This window comes from Pristiophorus japonicus, unplaced genomic scaffold, assembly GCF_044704955.1.
Source record: "Pristiophorus japonicus isolate sPriJap1 unplaced genomic scaffold, sPriJap1.hap1 HAP1_SCAFFOLD_219, whole genome shotgun sequence".
Taxonomy (NCBI): domain Eukaryota; kingdom Metazoa; phylum Chordata; class Chondrichthyes; family Pristiophoridae; genus Pristiophorus; species Pristiophorus japonicus.
In genome coordinates this window covers 186,016-202,510 of record NW_027251897.1, presented here as the reverse complement: position 1 = coordinate 202,510, position 16,495 = coordinate 186,016, and the positions used below count along the sequence as shown (strand labels likewise).

General features: G+C 45.8%; 3 non-coding genes across 3 annotated transcripts; 1 reads left to right on the top strand and 2 right to left on the bottom strand.

Annotated features, from left to right (window-relative positions):
• Nucleotides 1–2,744: 2,744 nt before the first annotated feature.
• trnak-cuu (transfer RNA lysine (anticodon CUU)) lies at nucleotides 2,745–2,817 on the top strand. Its single transcript has one exon. It is a non-coding gene; the product is annotated as a tRNA-Lys (tRNA).
• Nucleotides 2,818–3,256: 439 nt separating this feature from the next.
• Nucleotides 3,257–3,339, bottom strand: trnal-cag (transfer RNA leucine (anticodon CAG)). The gene has a single exon. It is a non-coding gene; the product is annotated as a tRNA-Leu (tRNA).
• Nucleotides 3,340–16,111: 12,772 nt separating this feature from the next.
• trnak-cuu (transfer RNA lysine (anticodon CUU)) lies at nucleotides 16,112–16,184 on the bottom strand. The gene has a single exon. It is a non-coding gene; the product is annotated as a tRNA-Lys (tRNA).
• Between the last annotated feature and the right edge of the window lie 311 nt (nucleotides 16,185–16,495).

The following is a 16,495-nucleotide window of genomic DNA, read 5'->3' as shown; positions in this document are numbered from 1 at the left end:
CACCTTACTTACGGAAGGATATACTAGCTTTGGAGGGGGTACAGAGACGATTCACTAGGCTGATTCCAGAAATGAGGGGGTTACCTTATGATGATAGATTGAGTAGACTTTGTCTTTACTCCTTGGAGTTCAGAAGGATGAGGGGTTATCTTATAGAAACATTTAAAATCATGAAAGGGATAGACAAGATAGAGGCAGAGAGGTTGTTTCCATTGGTGGGGGAGACTAGAACGAGGGGGCACGGCCTCAAAATAAGGAGGAGCCAATTTAAAACCAAGTTGAGAAAGAATTTCTTCTCCCAGAGGGTTGTGAATCTGTGGAATTCTCTGCCCAAGGAAGCAGTTGAGGCTGGCTCATTGAATGTTTTCAAGTCAAAGATAGATAGATTTTTAACCAATAAGGGAATTAAGGGTTACGGGGAGAGGGCGGGTAAGTGGAGCTGAGTCCACGACCAGATCAGCCATGATCTTATTGAATGGCGGAGCAGGCTCGAGGGGCTAGATGGCCTACTACTGTTCCTCATTCTTATGTTCTTATGTTCTTATGTTCTCATAACACGGCAATGAGAATTGTACAGTGTGCTGCAAGTGTGGTCCAAAGAAAGTTTGATACCAGTTCAACAGAACTTCACTACTTTTCAACACTATCCGTCTTGAATTAACCCTTGGTGCTCCATTTTCTTTTTATGGATGTATAACCCGCATCACGACCTTTACTGTTTATTTGTATTTCTACTCTGAGATCCCTTTGCTCCTTGACCTCACTTAGATTCTTATTCTCACGTAGTATTTGACCTTATCTTTCTTACCAAAGTACATGACCTCACTCTGTCTGTGTTGGATTGAATTTGCCAATTCAATGTCCAGTCTACAAGGTTATTAATGTCTTGTTGTAGTTTGTTGCAGTCCTCCTCAATTATGTCTATCAGCCCCACCCCAATTTGGCCTCATCTGAAAGTGTAGAAATTGTTTTTTTGATTCCAAAGTCTAAATGGACAATTTAAATTGTGAACAGCATTGGTCCCACACTGATCCTCATGGGAGCCCACTTTACACCTTCTGCACTCAGAATAACAGTCCTTTACTTCTGCTTTCTGTCTTGGGGTCAGCTCGCTATACATTCCACGACTTGTCTCCTAACACCGCAAGCTCTGACCTTATTCATTATTCTAATATGTGGTACCTCATCAAAGACTTTTTGGAAATTTAAGTATATTATATCGACCACATTACCCTGGTCTACTCTCCCTGTTACTTCTTCAATGAAATCAAAGAAGTTGGTCAAGCAAGACTTTTGCTTTTGAATCCACGCTGATTATACATAATTATATTTTTGGTTTATAGATATTCTTCTATTCTCTACTTTAGAAGGGATTCCATTATTTTCCTACCACCGAAGTTCCACTGACTGGTCTATAGTTCCCCGGACATGTTCTATCTTCCATCTCAAATATAAGTATTACGTTAGCTATCCGCCATTCCTCTGACACTACACATTTTTCAAACTAATCATTAAATATTTGTAATAGTGCTCCTGCTATCTCTTCGCTGAATTATTTTAAAGTGTATGGATGTAATCCATCCAGACCAGGGGTTTAATCCTCCTTTCATTTGGTTTTTCATTTAATATTTCTCCTCTTTACTTATTGCAGTTATATAATTTCCCATACATTATTCCACCATCATGTCCATCTGCCCTGTGTCCCTGGTAAATACAGAGGCAAAGTAATTATTTCATATTTTATGTCATTTTTCCATCGCTTCATGTGATTTAATATTGTCCATCGATATGTGGCCCTATTCCCATCCGACATTCTTTTTTAAATGAATGTGCCTGTAGAAAGTTAGATGAGCGATTATGTTATCGGCCACCTAATAATGGGAAGGATAAAGAGGTGTAAATTTAGGTAAAATGCAGAAAGATTCAAGGTCTGTCGTGATAATTTGGGACTTCAACGTAAACTGGGAAAATAACCATGCAAAGGGAAAATGCAGGGAAGGATTTCCTGAAATCTGCATTAGAACTTTCTCCATCAGTATGTTTCCAGCACGATGGGGAAGAAAGCAGTTCTGGATCTCGGAAATGGATTAAGTAGAGCATGTTTCTGTGGAGGAGCATTGAGGAAACAGTGATCACAATCTCATTAGGTTTAGAGTAGTTATGGAAAAGGAGAAGGTATAATCATGTGTTAAAATACCCAACTGTAGGAGGACTAATTTTTTGAGTTGAAAGGGATCCGGCCCAGGTAGATTGAAACCAAAGTTTTCTCGGTAAAACAGTAAATGCACATTGGGAGACTTTCAAAAAGGAGATCGATCGGATAACGACTAGACACGTTCTCATGCAGGGTGCAGAAATAGCATGATAGCTAGCTGCAGCTCGGTGGATGAATGAAGATCAACTAAAACACAAAAACGGAAGCTTGTGATAAACTTCAGGCTCATATTTCAGCAGAGAACCAAGCAGAATACAGAACGTACAGAGAAGGACTATCAAAGGAGGAGGAAGTAGAATCAGCAGAAAAACAGGATATTCGCCCCTAGTACTTATCTGAGGAAGGACACACTTGCCTTGCAGGTGGTGCAACAGAGGTTCAACAGATTGATTCCTGGGATGAGAGGGCTGTCCTATGATGAGAGATTGTGTAGAATATGCCGATTCTCTCTTGCGTTTCGAAGAATCGGAGGTGATCTCGTTGAAACGGACAATATTCTGAAGGGGATTGACAGGGTAGATGTTCAGAAGCCTTGCTAGCTCAGTCGGTAGAGCATGAGACTCTTAATCTCAGGGTCGTGGGTTTGAGCCCCATGTTCGTCAATTGCAGTTCCTTAAAATTTATGTTGCTTTCACGGGAAAACATCATTAATTAACACATTATCTTCTTTTGCACAATGAAAGAAATACGAACTGAGGGAGAGTTGATAATTTAATCATCTGTTCTGTGCTCTGCATAAGAACACAAGAACCAGGAGCAGGAGTCGGCCATTTGGCCCTTCGAGCCTGCCTTCTTTTGCACTGAAAAAAATTATAACCGTGAGTTTAAATTAGCAGTGCGAGATATTTACAGGGCACCTTTCAATGCTTCACAAACCCATTCCTTTCGCTACAGCCACCCGGGATCGTTTCCCGGTTTGGGAAGGATATTTGATATCACCGCTTGCAATTGAAGTGGAGTAACTTTATTACGTCAGATGGATGTCCCAAAGCACTTCAGACTGGTGTCAAAACAAATGAGTTTGCAATTTAAAACACTGAATGTCAGGAGTGGGATTTGAACCCACGCCTCCAGAGGAGACTGCGACCTGAACGCAGCGCCTTAGACCGCTCGGCCATCCTGACTGTGTGATGCTTTACTTACAAGCTATTACTCAGGAAAGTTTCGGACCGGGCGCTTGTTCAGTGTTGCTGGAAGGCCCAGTGATCGGGATATCCTCTCCCCCGGGGTTTTCCTGAGCCTCTGATCGGTGCACGGGGAGGTTTGGCCCGGGTTGGAGGTAGCTTACATCCCAGGGATGGACAATAACACTCTGAGCTCTGGAACTGGGGAAGAGCGAATAATTAATGAGCTGTTTGTGGGTTTCAAATGCAACATAGATCTGATGGTATTAACCGATAGTGTTGTTTCACAGAATGAAAGAAATGCGAACAGGGACAATCGAAATTTCAATAACTGAACTTTAATAATGAGTGAAACTTTAACCCTTGATGAAGTTTTATCCCAATCTGATTTTACACATTCTGTATTTGAGTAGATTAGTTTTAAAATGTTCATTGCTCATGCGACAATGTACCCTGGACTGCTTTTGTTCAATTTTATTGCAGACAAGTTTTTGCTTCACAAATAATGTTTCCGCCCAGGCTCGCAACAGAGACCTTTCGCGTGTGAGGCAAACATGATAACCGCTACACTACGGAAACTGCTGCTTAGCTCAGTGCCCAGATTGCAGTGTTCAGCAACAAGCTGAAATGCTCAATCCCTCTCTCTGCAAAAAGTTCCTTTCACAAACATTTCTCTGACCGGAACTGCACCAAACAACAATGTTCTCCTTTCAAAGTCATTAAACTCCCCAATTTCCACATCTGCAATGTTAAGGACAAGGACTGAAAGCGCTTTGCGATCAGAAAATTGCCGGAAACCCCTGTGGCTAATGACAGGACTTTTGATGGTTGATTTCCGTGCACACCTTGTGTTATGTATTTAACCTTTGGCCACCTGTATCACACCACCACCAGAGGGCCTGCCTGTTGGAGTCCCAATGATTCCCAGCATCCATTTGTATATATAAGCACACTGGAGTCTTATTAAAGGAGCTAATTTCATACTTACTCATTGTTCACAGTACTCAGTTTCATTCTTTATTATGAGCGTATCAATTGGCGACGAGACAACGAACAACCACGCAAAAATGCAAGTAACAGTTGGTATAACTTGATAACAGCACAGCTGGCAATGGTTGCGGAATATATTCGTGCAGCCAAAACGCACACTGACAACTTGGAACTGTACGGCACCGAATCCTCAGGGAAAAACAATTAAAGGCTTTGTTCCTGAATGGGCTACAATCCACCAACCTTGCAGTTAATAGCTGAACGCCCTAATCCATTGCACCACAGAGACTGATATAGCATATATTGCAAGACGTCCCTGTGATATCTTCACAGAGCACAACACACACAGCTTCCGAACATGCAGGCTGCTCTCTCGGAACTCTCCGGAAAGAGCCTGTTCTGTTTCATGATTAACTATACAGTTGCAGTACACAATACGTCCACATCCACAGTGTGGAGCTACAAGCATTACATGCTGACAGACATTGCAATCCCAAACTAGGGTGTCAGTCAGTTAAAGCTTCAGATTGCTCTGACCGGGATGGAACTTGTCCACTCTCAGTTGTACTTTTCCCAAATAAAGGGTGGGACATTCATTGTGGATGTGTGGAAGCAGTCTGGTCCCGCACACTGCAGACACTTCCATGTCACCGGCAACCAGCTCTCCCACAACCGGTGTGATCTACCTTCCAGCCTTCCGGTGCCTTGTCTGTGACGAAGTATTCTGATTGTCCCGAAGCCGGTATCCTTTGTCATCAATAAGGTTTTCAGTTGTTTCGGTAATTTTTACCTGCTGGACAGTCGAGGCACAAATTGTAGAGTGGAAAACTTGTGTGGACCCCGGTTTTCTAGTGGTTGATTTTCCTGGTTGGGTCCGTCGGTCGCGGTGGTCCAGTTGATGCCTGTTACCAAGTCAGTTGATATTGATGCTCCACTGATTGGTTTTTTGAAGTTCTTTTCTCTGATGTCGTGAGGATACTTCCTGTGTTATCTCGCCGTTTGCTCTCGATCTTGATCTTGTTGTTCCAAAGTTCAGAAAAATAGGTTGCTCTTGGTACGATAGGCTCCCAGTTATACTCTGAGAGGCTGCTTAATCTTCGTGCCAAATCTAACGTTTCTTTTGTTTAAGTTTTGCTGCCCATTGATTTAAGTGGTCTTCTTTGTATAAGTTTTGGCGGACTAGCTAACTGAGACTTGATTAAATGTTTTAATCTGGTGTTGATCGACTTTGGGATGGTGATACTCCTTATTTATGAACTGATGAACACTTGTCCATTGTAATAGCACTGCTTTGGCTTCGCGAAGTCTGAGCTGAGCCAGATATTTCTATACATGTTGAAAAGGTGTTGGAATATGGATGTGATATTTGGGTCCTGTGGGTGGGGTGGATAATGTTTCTTCCGTGGTCAATTGTTTTAATGCTAATATTTTCTGGGAGCCTGACTATGGTTAAACAGCTCCCCCAGACAAACTGATTAGCTACAATATCCAAACTCTAAATCCCACCCCTCTGTCACTGCAGCTTTTCCCCACAGGCCCAAACATGCCTTTAAAATCCCAAACTTGGTTAAGAATTGTAGATTTCCTCCATATGCTTTTTAGAATCCCAAACTTTATGCTTAATAGTCCTAAATCGAATTTCCTTTTCAGTGAGTCCAAACACTGGGTTTCCATGAATTTTGGAATCTACATTGGCAGTCCCTCGGAATCGAGGAAGACTTGCTTCCACTCCTAAAGTGAGTTCTTTGGTGGCTGAAAAGTCCAATACTAGAGCCACAGAGCCTATCACAGGTGGGACAGATAGTCGTTGAGGGAAGGGATGGGTGGGACAGGTTTGCCGAACGCTCTTTCTGCTGTCTACACTTGATTTCTACATGCACTCGGAGATGAGACTCGAGGTGCTCAGCGCCCTCTTGGATGCACTTTCTCCACTTTGGGTTGTCTTGGGTCAGGGACTCCTGGGTGTCAGTGGGGATGTTGCACTTTATCAGGGAGTATTTGAGTGTGTCCTTGTAGAGTTTCTGCTGCCCACTTTGGCTCGTTTGCCATGAAGGAGTTCCGAGTAGAGCACTTGCTTTGGGAGTCTCGTGTCTGGCATGCGGACTATGTGGCTTGCTCAGCGGAGCTGATCGAGTGTGGTCAGTACTTCAAAGCTGGGGATGTTAGCCTGAATAAGGCTGTTGATGTTGGTGCGTCTGACCTCTGAGGGGATTTGTAGGATCTTGCGGAGACATCGTTGGTGATATTTCTTCAGCAACCTGAGGTGTCCACTGTACATGGTCCATGTCTCTGAGCCTTACAGGAGGGCAGGTATTACTACAACGCTGTAGACCATGAGCCTGGTGGCAGTTTTGAGGGCCTGGTCTTCAAGCACTCTTTTCCTCAGGCGGCCGAAGGCTGCACTGGCGCATGGAGGCCGTGTTGAATTTCATCATCGATGCCTGCTCTTGTTGATAGTAGGCTCCCGAGATATGGGAAGTGGTCCATGGTGTCGAGGGCCGCGCCGTGGATCTTGATGACTGGGGGGTAGTGCTGTGCGGTGAGGACAGGCTGGTGGAGGACCTTTGTCTTACGGATGTTTAGCGTAAGGCCCATGCTTTCATACGCCTCAATAAATACGTCGACTATGTCCTGGAATTCAGCCTCTGTATGTGCGCGGACGCAGGCCTTGGTGAGGCCTCACCTGGAATATTGTGTACAGTTTTGGTCTCCTAATCTGAGGAAAGACATTCTTGCTATTGAGGGAGTGCAGCGAAGGTTCACCAGACTGATTCCCGGGAGGGCAGGACTGACATGTAAAGAAAGACTGGATCAACTAGACTTCTCTTCACTGGTATTTAGAAGAATGAGAAGGGATTGCAGAGAAACATATACAGGTCTGATGGGATTGGACAGGTTAGAGGCAGGAAGTATGTTCCCGATGTTGGGGAAGTCCAGAACCAGGGGTCACAGACTCAGGACAAGGGGTAAGCCATTTAGGACCGAGATGAGGAGAAACTTCTTCACTCAGAGAATTCTTAACCTGTGGAATTCTCTACCACAGAAAGCTGTTGAGGCCAGTTGTTTAGATATATTCAAAAGGGAGTTAAATGTGGCCATTACGGTAAAGGTATCAAGGGTATGGAGAGAAAGCAGGAAAGGGCGACTGAGGTGAATGATCAATCATGATCACATTGAATGGTGGTGCAGGCTCGAAGGGCCGAATGGCCTACTCCTGCACCTGTTTTCTATGTTTTTATGTTTCTATGTTTCTATGCAAAGCACAGAAAAAAATGGTTGAATTATCGACTCTGCCTCAGTTAGCATTTATTTCATTGTGCAAAAGAAGGTGACGGGTTAATTAATGATGCAATCCCGTGAAAGCAACACAAAAGTTTAACAATAAAACATACGGTGACTGGCAGGTGAGCGCTGCTTCTGTCACCCGGTGGGAATGGGCGGGGATTTTAAAGCCCCTTGTATTGTGAAACCTTCATTTCGTCAAACATTTCGATGTGCTGCATCGACCTCGTGGCGCAACGGTAGCGCGTCTGACCCCAGATCACGTCGAGGTCACTGTTCTTCAGGATAATTCGGGAATTAATATTTTCTTTGCTGTTTGGCAATAACCAGACCCTTGCTCCAAGGTCTGTCTCACTGTTTCCCCGGTGTCAGGCAGAGATACGCCTGCTACCCTCATTTATTTCATGTGACAGGACACAAAGGTTCTAAATAAATCTGTAGTTGGCAACATATAGCCATAAATAGTCAGGATGGCCGAGCGGTCCGAGGTTCTGTGTTTAGGTCGCAGTCTCGTCTGGAGGTATGGGTTCACATCACACTTCTGACACTTCCTGTTTTTAATCATTAAGCGAAACTCATTGTTTGACACCACGACCAACTCCTTAAAAGTGGGATTTTGCAGTCCACCTGCTCGCTTAACACTTCCGTCTGACCTGGTGCTGAAAGTGGAGATGTTTCCGCAGTGTAACCGTTAACACGTTCGCCTCACACGTGAAAGCTCACCAGGCGGGATTATTTTCTGGAGCGTTCTCCTCATGCATGCTCAGGGGCGAGTTTGTTCTCCTGTGAAATGTCATAAGATCATAAGCATGTAAGGATTAGGGGCCGGAGTAGGCCATTCCTCCCCTCGAGCCTGGTCCACCATTCAAGAAGATCCTGGCAGTTCCTTGACAGCAAGTTTAAACATCTGGGGCGGAGCTGTAATCAACGACAAAAAGTTGCATTTTGCAGAAGCCCAGCTAACTCAGTCAGTAGATCATGAGATACTAAATCTCAGGGTCAGAGGTGCAAGCCCATGTTGGGTGATTATTTTTCATAGAGTTATATAATCAGAAGTTTACAGCACGGAAGGAGGCCATTTCGGCCCATCGTGACCGAGCCGGACAATAACAGGCTCTCCAGCCTAATCCCACTTTCCAGCTCTCGGTCCATAACCCTGCAGGTTACGGCACTTCAGGTGCACATCCAAGCACTTTTTAAATGTGGTGAGCGTTTCTGCCTCTCCCACCCTTTCAGGCAGTGAGTTCCAGACCCACACAACCCTCTGCGTGAAGAATGTTCCCCTCAAATCCCCCCTGCACCTTCTACCAATGACTTAAAATTTATGCCCCATGGTTGTTGACCCCTCTGCTAAGGGAAATGGGCCCATTCTGTCCACTATATCAAGGCACCTCATAATTGTATACACTTCAATGATGCCTCCCATCAGCCCACTTTTATCCAAGAAAAACAAACCCAGCCTATCCAATCTGTCCTCATAGCTAAGATTCTCCACTCCCGATAACATCCTCGAAATCTCCTCTGTAATCTCCAGTGCAATCACAGTCTTCTTCCTGTAAAGTGGTGACGAGAACTGCACGCAGTACTCCAGCTATGGCCTAACCAGTGTTTTGTATTCAAGCATAATCCACCTGCTCTCTTATTCTATGCCTCGGCTAATAAAGGCCAGCATTCTGTATGTCTTCTTAACCAGCTAATCCACCTTGCCTGCTACCTTAAGGGATCTGTGGACATGCACTCCCAGGTCGCTTTTTTCGTCTACAATTCTCAATGTCCTACCATTTAAATTTTAATCTCTTTCTATTGGGTCTGTAAGCACTCAAGTAATGACTCCATGAGGCAAGGTATTGTACTTGAACTGTGGTGACCTTAGTCCATTTATTGCAGTTCCTGAGTGAGGGTACAGTATGGTGAGCTCCGTTTTATATCTGGTTACCTGTCGTGTACCGGTGATCCCGAGGTCTCCACCAGTTGCACCCTCTGGTGGTACAGGCATCGTATATACAGTGTGAAGGTACATCCAGTAGTCTTATGTAACTGTACATTGAGTGTACAGGGAGTATACTTATATTATACAGACACAACATCATTCTCCCCTAAGTCTTGTGCCACTGGCTTTTTCATTGTGTGCTCTGGCCCGAGACTTGAGTGCCCAAAGTCCTTGCACCTTGTCTATGCTTTGGCTTGGTTCTCTCCCTGTGGACCCCCAAGTCCTTATTGCCACGACATTGGGAAATGTTCAGCAGTGGATGGTTGGAGGTTGCAGTGGGGGTTGAGTGGGTTCTGTGTGTGATCCATGGCTACATACATCCATTCCCCCCCCCACCGACCCCCCCCCCATACATAGACCATGTGTGTGGCTCAACACCTGCATGTGCAGACCTGTACAGACAGAAAGAACAAAAAAACGTCGGATTAGTTACATCACTGTTTCGGTTCTGCAGTAGTGGAACAAATACATTTTACAGGTAAGGTACATACGTGGTGTCACAGTCTTGCCCCTGGGTTGTGTCGGTGCAGGTGGGTGAGGACACTAGTTCCAGAGTAACCAGACTGTGTCCAGGTTGTCTGATGGCGGCGCTGTGTCCCCTGCCAGCTGGGCGGGCTCAGCTCCCTCACCTGGCTGAGTGTCAGAGCCTTTGCCGTTGCCTAGTGATGGGCAGAGCCACAGGAGTGTGTGGCCTCCCTGTCCTCCTTTGAAGGCTGCGGTGTCTCCCTGCTGCTCTTCAGCGATAGTGGGAGCCTGGTCATCCTACGTTCCGTTGGGAGGGCAGGAGGGTGCTATCCGCTTGCTCCCAGTACGGGCCCTGGTGGCCAGAGAGGTAGAGCCGATATGGGGCAGGGTACCGATCGTGGTGCCTTTGCCGTCCGCTGATGACTGGCCCTGCAGCTGGTATGCTCCCTCTGTGTGTGGTCACACTTCCTGGGGTATCACATTGGGCCCGGAAGGGCTGGCTACATGGTCGCGGGATCTGGGTGCTGACGGGCGGTTGCCTTTGGTTTTGTCGGCATGCTTGTAAATCCCAGCATCGCACGTCATCACTTCGTTTACTCTCACAATACTTTGGTTCTGACCGCAATTGCCCGACTTATCATGATTAGTTACATTTACAAACTTGAAATTTTCAGTTACACCTTTTACATTTGTATCACCATCATCGCTGTATAAAGAGTGGAACTGTCCCTTTAATTGTGATGGGTTGCCAGTCTCCTTCAAGAGGGTCTTTCAATCTTTACCCCAATCCGGTTCACCGCTCGGCATCACGTGTTGCTCCCTTGTGGTCTGGCTGCCGCCATTTTGATTTCAGGCCCTTCACCTCGTGGTTCGGACGCCATCTTCTTTCTCTCCATGAGGTAGGCTGCGGTGATCCTTTTCTCCCCAGGTTCTGCCACGGAAGCCAGGAAGTTACCTTCTGCGTGAATTTTCTTCTCTGGAGTCCTGTCACTGGAGCCTGGAAGGTGAGGTCTGGTTGTTTGGGCTGGATCATCTCGCCGTTGGGTTGAGCGGTCTGTGTCATCGCTGCACAGTCGAGTTGGGCGGTTGGTTTTTCAGGGTTGTGCTGGATCCAACTTCGGGGCCATGAGGGATGTCGATCGCTGGAGGTTGGAGCTATTCCCAACTCCAAGTAATCTTTTTCATCCATCTTCTTCCTAATAGCTTTGGACCATCCCCAGCAACGATCCACAAATGTAATCTGTGCATCTCGCCGCCATGGGACACCTGGACATCCACGCTGCCAACGACTGGGATGTATCGTTTGTGTCGGTCAGCAGTTTCACTTCGATCGGAATCATTTTAGGTCGTTCGATTGGATTGTCCCAGAGTTTCTCAAAGGCCGCCTGATCCATCAGTGACTGGCTCGCCCCTGTGTCCACCTCCATCGTGACTGGAACATAGTTGACTTCAACTTCCATTTTCACTGGGGAACTCTCGGTGGTGCAGGTAAACACTCCGTACACCTCATCGTCGCTGGACTGCGGATTATCAGCCAACTCTTCATCGACTCGGTGAGTATGATTTGTCTTGCATATTTGCTGCAGGTGGCCCTTCATGTTACGGCCTTTGCAAGTATAGTCTTTATAGCGGCTATGGTGGGCCCTGTGATTTCCTCCACAGCACCAGCATGGGGTTGGCCGGTTGGCTCCATGTGGCGGACTCAGGATTCTGGGACTCGGGGTTCTGTTCTCTCTTCCCTGAGAGAGACTGCTAGCAGCAGCCCTGCCTCTAAAAGGCAACTTTCAGATCACAGTACTTGCTGGGTTAGAGTCCTGGGGGTGAGACATCCACTTGGAATTGCAGGCCGAGATCATGAATGCCTGGCTCACGTTAATTGCCTTCTGAAGGGTGACCGTGGTGTCCGCAGAGAGCAGCCTGTTTAGAAGGCCCTCGTTGCCGATTCCAATAACAAAGATGTCCCTTAGTGCTTCGGTGAGGTGATCGCTAAAATCACATGGTGCAGCCAATCGTCTCAGGTCTGCAGCCTATTTTGCGATTTCTTGGCCTTCGGCTCCACCGGTGGGTACAGAACCGGTGTCCAGCTGTGAGGATGCTCTCTATAGGTTTGAGCTGTTACTGTACCAGCGTTACAAGCTCCAGATATGTTATTGTCTTCTCTGGGACTAGCAGGTCCCTGACAAGGCCACAGATGGTGGGCCCACAACAGCTGAGCAGGATAGCTCTGCACTTATCAGCCAGTGAGGTCGGGTCGTCTCCCCCCACATCATTCGCAATAAAGAAGTGTTCGAGCCTTTCCACAAAGGCCTCCCACTCTTCCCCATTGGCGAATTGTTCATACGTGCCAAGGTTAGCCATTGTCACATGGAAATTCGTATTCTCGTCACCAGTTATTGTGTTTGTAAGCATTCTATTAATGACTCCACGAGGTAAGGTATTGTACTTGAACTGTGGTGACCTTAGTCAATTTAATGCAGCTCCTGAGTGAGGGTACAGCACTGTGAGCTCCATTTATACCTGGTTACCTGTCGTGTACAGGTGACCCCGAGGTCTCCACCAGCTGCACCCTCTGGTGGTACAAGCACAGTGTGTACAGTATGAAGATACATCCAGTGGTCTTATGTAACTGTACATTGAGTGTACAGGGTGTGTACTTATTTTATACATACACAACAAAGAACATCGGTTAATTAATGTTGTTTTCCCGTGAAAGCAGGATAAAATTTATCAATGATTTAATTTCTGCATTTAGAAAGACATGGGTTAATCACGGATAATCAGCATGGATTTGTTCAGGGAAGGTCTTGTCTGACTCATTTGATTGAATTTTTTGAGGAGGTAACCAAGTGGATCGATGAGGGCAGTGCGTATGATGTAGCGTATAAGGATTTTTGCAAAGCTTTCGCCAAGTTCCCACATGGAAGACTGGTCATGAAAGTAAAAGCCCATGGGATCCAGGGCAATGTGGCAAGTTGGATCCAAAGTTGGCTCAGAGGCAGGAAGCAAAGGGTAATGTTTAATGGGAGTGTTTGGGACTGGAAGGATGGTTCCAGTGGGGTTCCACAGGGCTCAGTGCTCGGTCCCTGGCTTTTAGTGGCAACATCAATGATCTAAACTTAAATATAGGAGGTATGATTAAACGTTTTCAGGTGATACTTATTTAATCCAGAGTAGTGTGAGGCTGTGCATTTGGGGAGGGCAAACAAGGAAAGAAACACACATTAAATGGTCCGACATTGAGAAGTGTGGAAGAACAAATAGACCTTGGAGTGCATGTCCCCAGATCACTGAAGGTAGCAGGCCAGTTGGATAATGTGGGTAAGAAGGCGCATGGAATGCTTATCTTTATTGGCTGAGGCATGGGATAGAAGAGCGGGTTGGTTATGTTTGAAATGTATAAAACACTGGTTCGGCCACAGCTGGAGTATTGCATGTAGTTCTGGTCACCGTATTACAGGAATTATGTGATTGTACGAGAGGGTACAGAGGAGATTTACGAGGATGTTGCCAGGCGTGGAGAATCTTAGCTATGAGGACAGATTGGATCGGCTGGGTTTGTTTTCATTGGAACAGAGGAGGCTGAGGGGAGACAACATTGAGATGTATAAAATTATGAGGGGCCTAGATATAGTGGATAGCAGAGGGGTCAACAATCAGGGGGCATCTATTTAAAGTAATTGGTAGAAGGTTTAATGAGGATTTGAAGGTAAAAGTCTTCATGCAGAGGTTTGTGCGGGTCAGGAACTCACTGCCTGGAAGAATGGCGGAGGCAGATACCACATGTAAAAAGTATTTGGATGTGCACCTGAAGTGCCGTAACCTGCTGGGTTATGGACCCAGAGCTGGAAAGTGGGATGAAGCTGGATCGCCTCTTGTTGGCCGGGGTGGAAGAGATTGGCCAAAATGGCCTCCTTATGTGCTGCAAACTTCCATCATTCTATAATTCTATGAAAAATGTAAATGTCCAATGTGGGTGTCGAAACCACGACCCTGAGATTAAAAGTCTTATATTCCACCGACTGAGCTCGCCAGGCTTCTGCCAAATATAACGTTTTTTCACTGACTGCAGACAGGCGCCTGTTGACTCCACCCCAGATGTTTAAACTTGCTGTCGAGGAACTGCCATTTCGTTCATGGAAAACGATAACAATTTTTTACATGGACCATGGTCCTCCATCCAGTCCATGAGAAATAAATTACGTTATTGTGTTTAAAGGAACTGGTGGAAATTGTCTGACCTATCGTTATGGCTTTGCTCAGATTCTGAGTTTCAACAGTCAACAGTTTGCGAAGGATTACCTCATGGCCAATGCCAAGCACAAAAAGTCTCTCAGCATTTGTTCTAGGAATCCCTCATATTCGCAATGTCCTGCGAGGCGCCTTAATTCGACGACATAGCTCGTCACTTCCTGGCCCTCGATCATTGGCACGTGTAGAACCGATACCTCGCCATCAGAACTCTTTCTTTAGGATTTAGATGCTCGCGGACCAGCATACACAATTCTTCATAAGATTTAGTTGTTCGTGTCACCAGAGCTAGAAGATTCTTCATGAGGCCATAGGCTGCTGCCCCACAGACGGTAAGGAGGATCGCCCTTCATTTGACAGCGTTCATGTGCCCTTCCAGCTCGTTGGCCACGAACTATTGGTCGAGTCTCTCCACAAAGGCTTCGCAATCGTCCACTTCCGAGAACTTCACCAGGATATAAACTGTTCCTAGCATTTTTTCGTGGTTGTTCATTGTCTTGTCGCCAATTGATACGCTCATAATAAAGGATGAAACTGAATACTGTGAACAATGAGCAAGTGTGCCATTAGCTCCTTTAATAAGACTCCAGAGTGCCGGCACTTCATGGGTGGCCTGCTTGTATACCATGCTCCCAAAGGACACTGGGATCTCTTCGGACTATGACAGGTCGGCCCTCTGGTGGTGGTGTGTACAGGTTGTCAAGGGTTAAATACATAACACAAGGTGTGTACAGAAATCAACCATCAAAAGCCCTGTCGTTAATCACAGGGGTTTCCTGCAATTTTCTGATCGCAAAGCGCTTTCAGTCCTTGTCCTTAAAATTGCAGACGTGGAAATTGGGGAGTTTAATGACTTTGAAAGGAGAACATTGTTGTTTGTGGTGCAGTTCTGGTCAGAGAAATGTTTGTGAAAGGAACTTTTTGCAGAGAGAGGGATTGAGCATTTCAGCGGTGCAGTTCTGGTCAGAGAAATGTTTGTGAAAGGAACTTTTTGCAGAGAGAGGGATTGAGCATTTCAGCTTGTTGCTGAACACTTCTCTCTGGGCACTGAGCTCAGCAGCAGTTTCTGTCGTGTCGTGGTTATCACATTTCCCTCACACGTGAAATGTTCCCGGTTCAAGCCTGGGCAGAAACATTATTTCTCAAGCAAAAACTTGTCTGCAATAAAATTGAATAAAAGCTGTTTTGGATACATTGTTGCATGAGCAATGCACATTTAAAACCAGTCTCCTCAAATACAGATTGTGTAAAATCAATCGGGGATAAAACTTCTTCAAGGATTAAAGTTTCATGAATTATTAAAGTTCAGTTCTTGAAGTTTTGACTGTCCCTGTCAGCATTTCATTCATTCTGTAAAACAACACCATCGGTTTACACCAGCAGATCTAAGCTGCACTTGAAACCACAAACAACTCATTAATTATTCGCTTTTCCCCAGTTCCAGAGCTCAGAGAGTTATTGTCCATCCCTGGGATGAAAGCTACCTCAGACCCGGGCCAAAGCTCCCCGTGCACCGAGCACAGACTCAGGAAAACCCCGGGGGAGAGGATATCCCGGTCACTGGGCCTTCCAGCAACACTGAACAAGCACCCGGTCTGAAACTTTCCAGAGTAATAAATTGTATCTGGAACATCTAACTGTAAGGACGGCATTGCGGTCTGAGGCGCTGCTTTCATTATTTGATTAAATTATCAACTCTCCCTCAGTTCACATTTTTATAATTGTGCAAAAGAAGATCATGGGTTCATTAATGATATTTACCCACGAAAGCAATATAAATGTTGAATGAAAAGTAATCGCCCAACGTGGGGCTCGAACCCACGACCCTGAGATTAAGAGTCCCATGCTCTACCGACTGAGCTAGCCGGGCTTCTCAAAAGCCACCCTGCAAATCCCCTTCAGAATATTGTCCGTTTCAATGAGATCACCTCTCATTCTTCGAAACTCCAGAGAGTATTGGCATATTCTGCACAATCTCTCACCATAGGACAGTCCTCTCATCCCAGGAATCAATCTGGTGAACCTCCGTTGTACCACCTCCAAGGCAAGTGTATCCTTCCTCAGATAATGAGACCAAAACTGTGCGCAATACTCCAGGTGTGGTCTCACCAGGGCCCTGTACAATTGGAGCAAGACTTCCTTACTCTTGCACTATGGGCTATATATTAGGTACTATGGGCC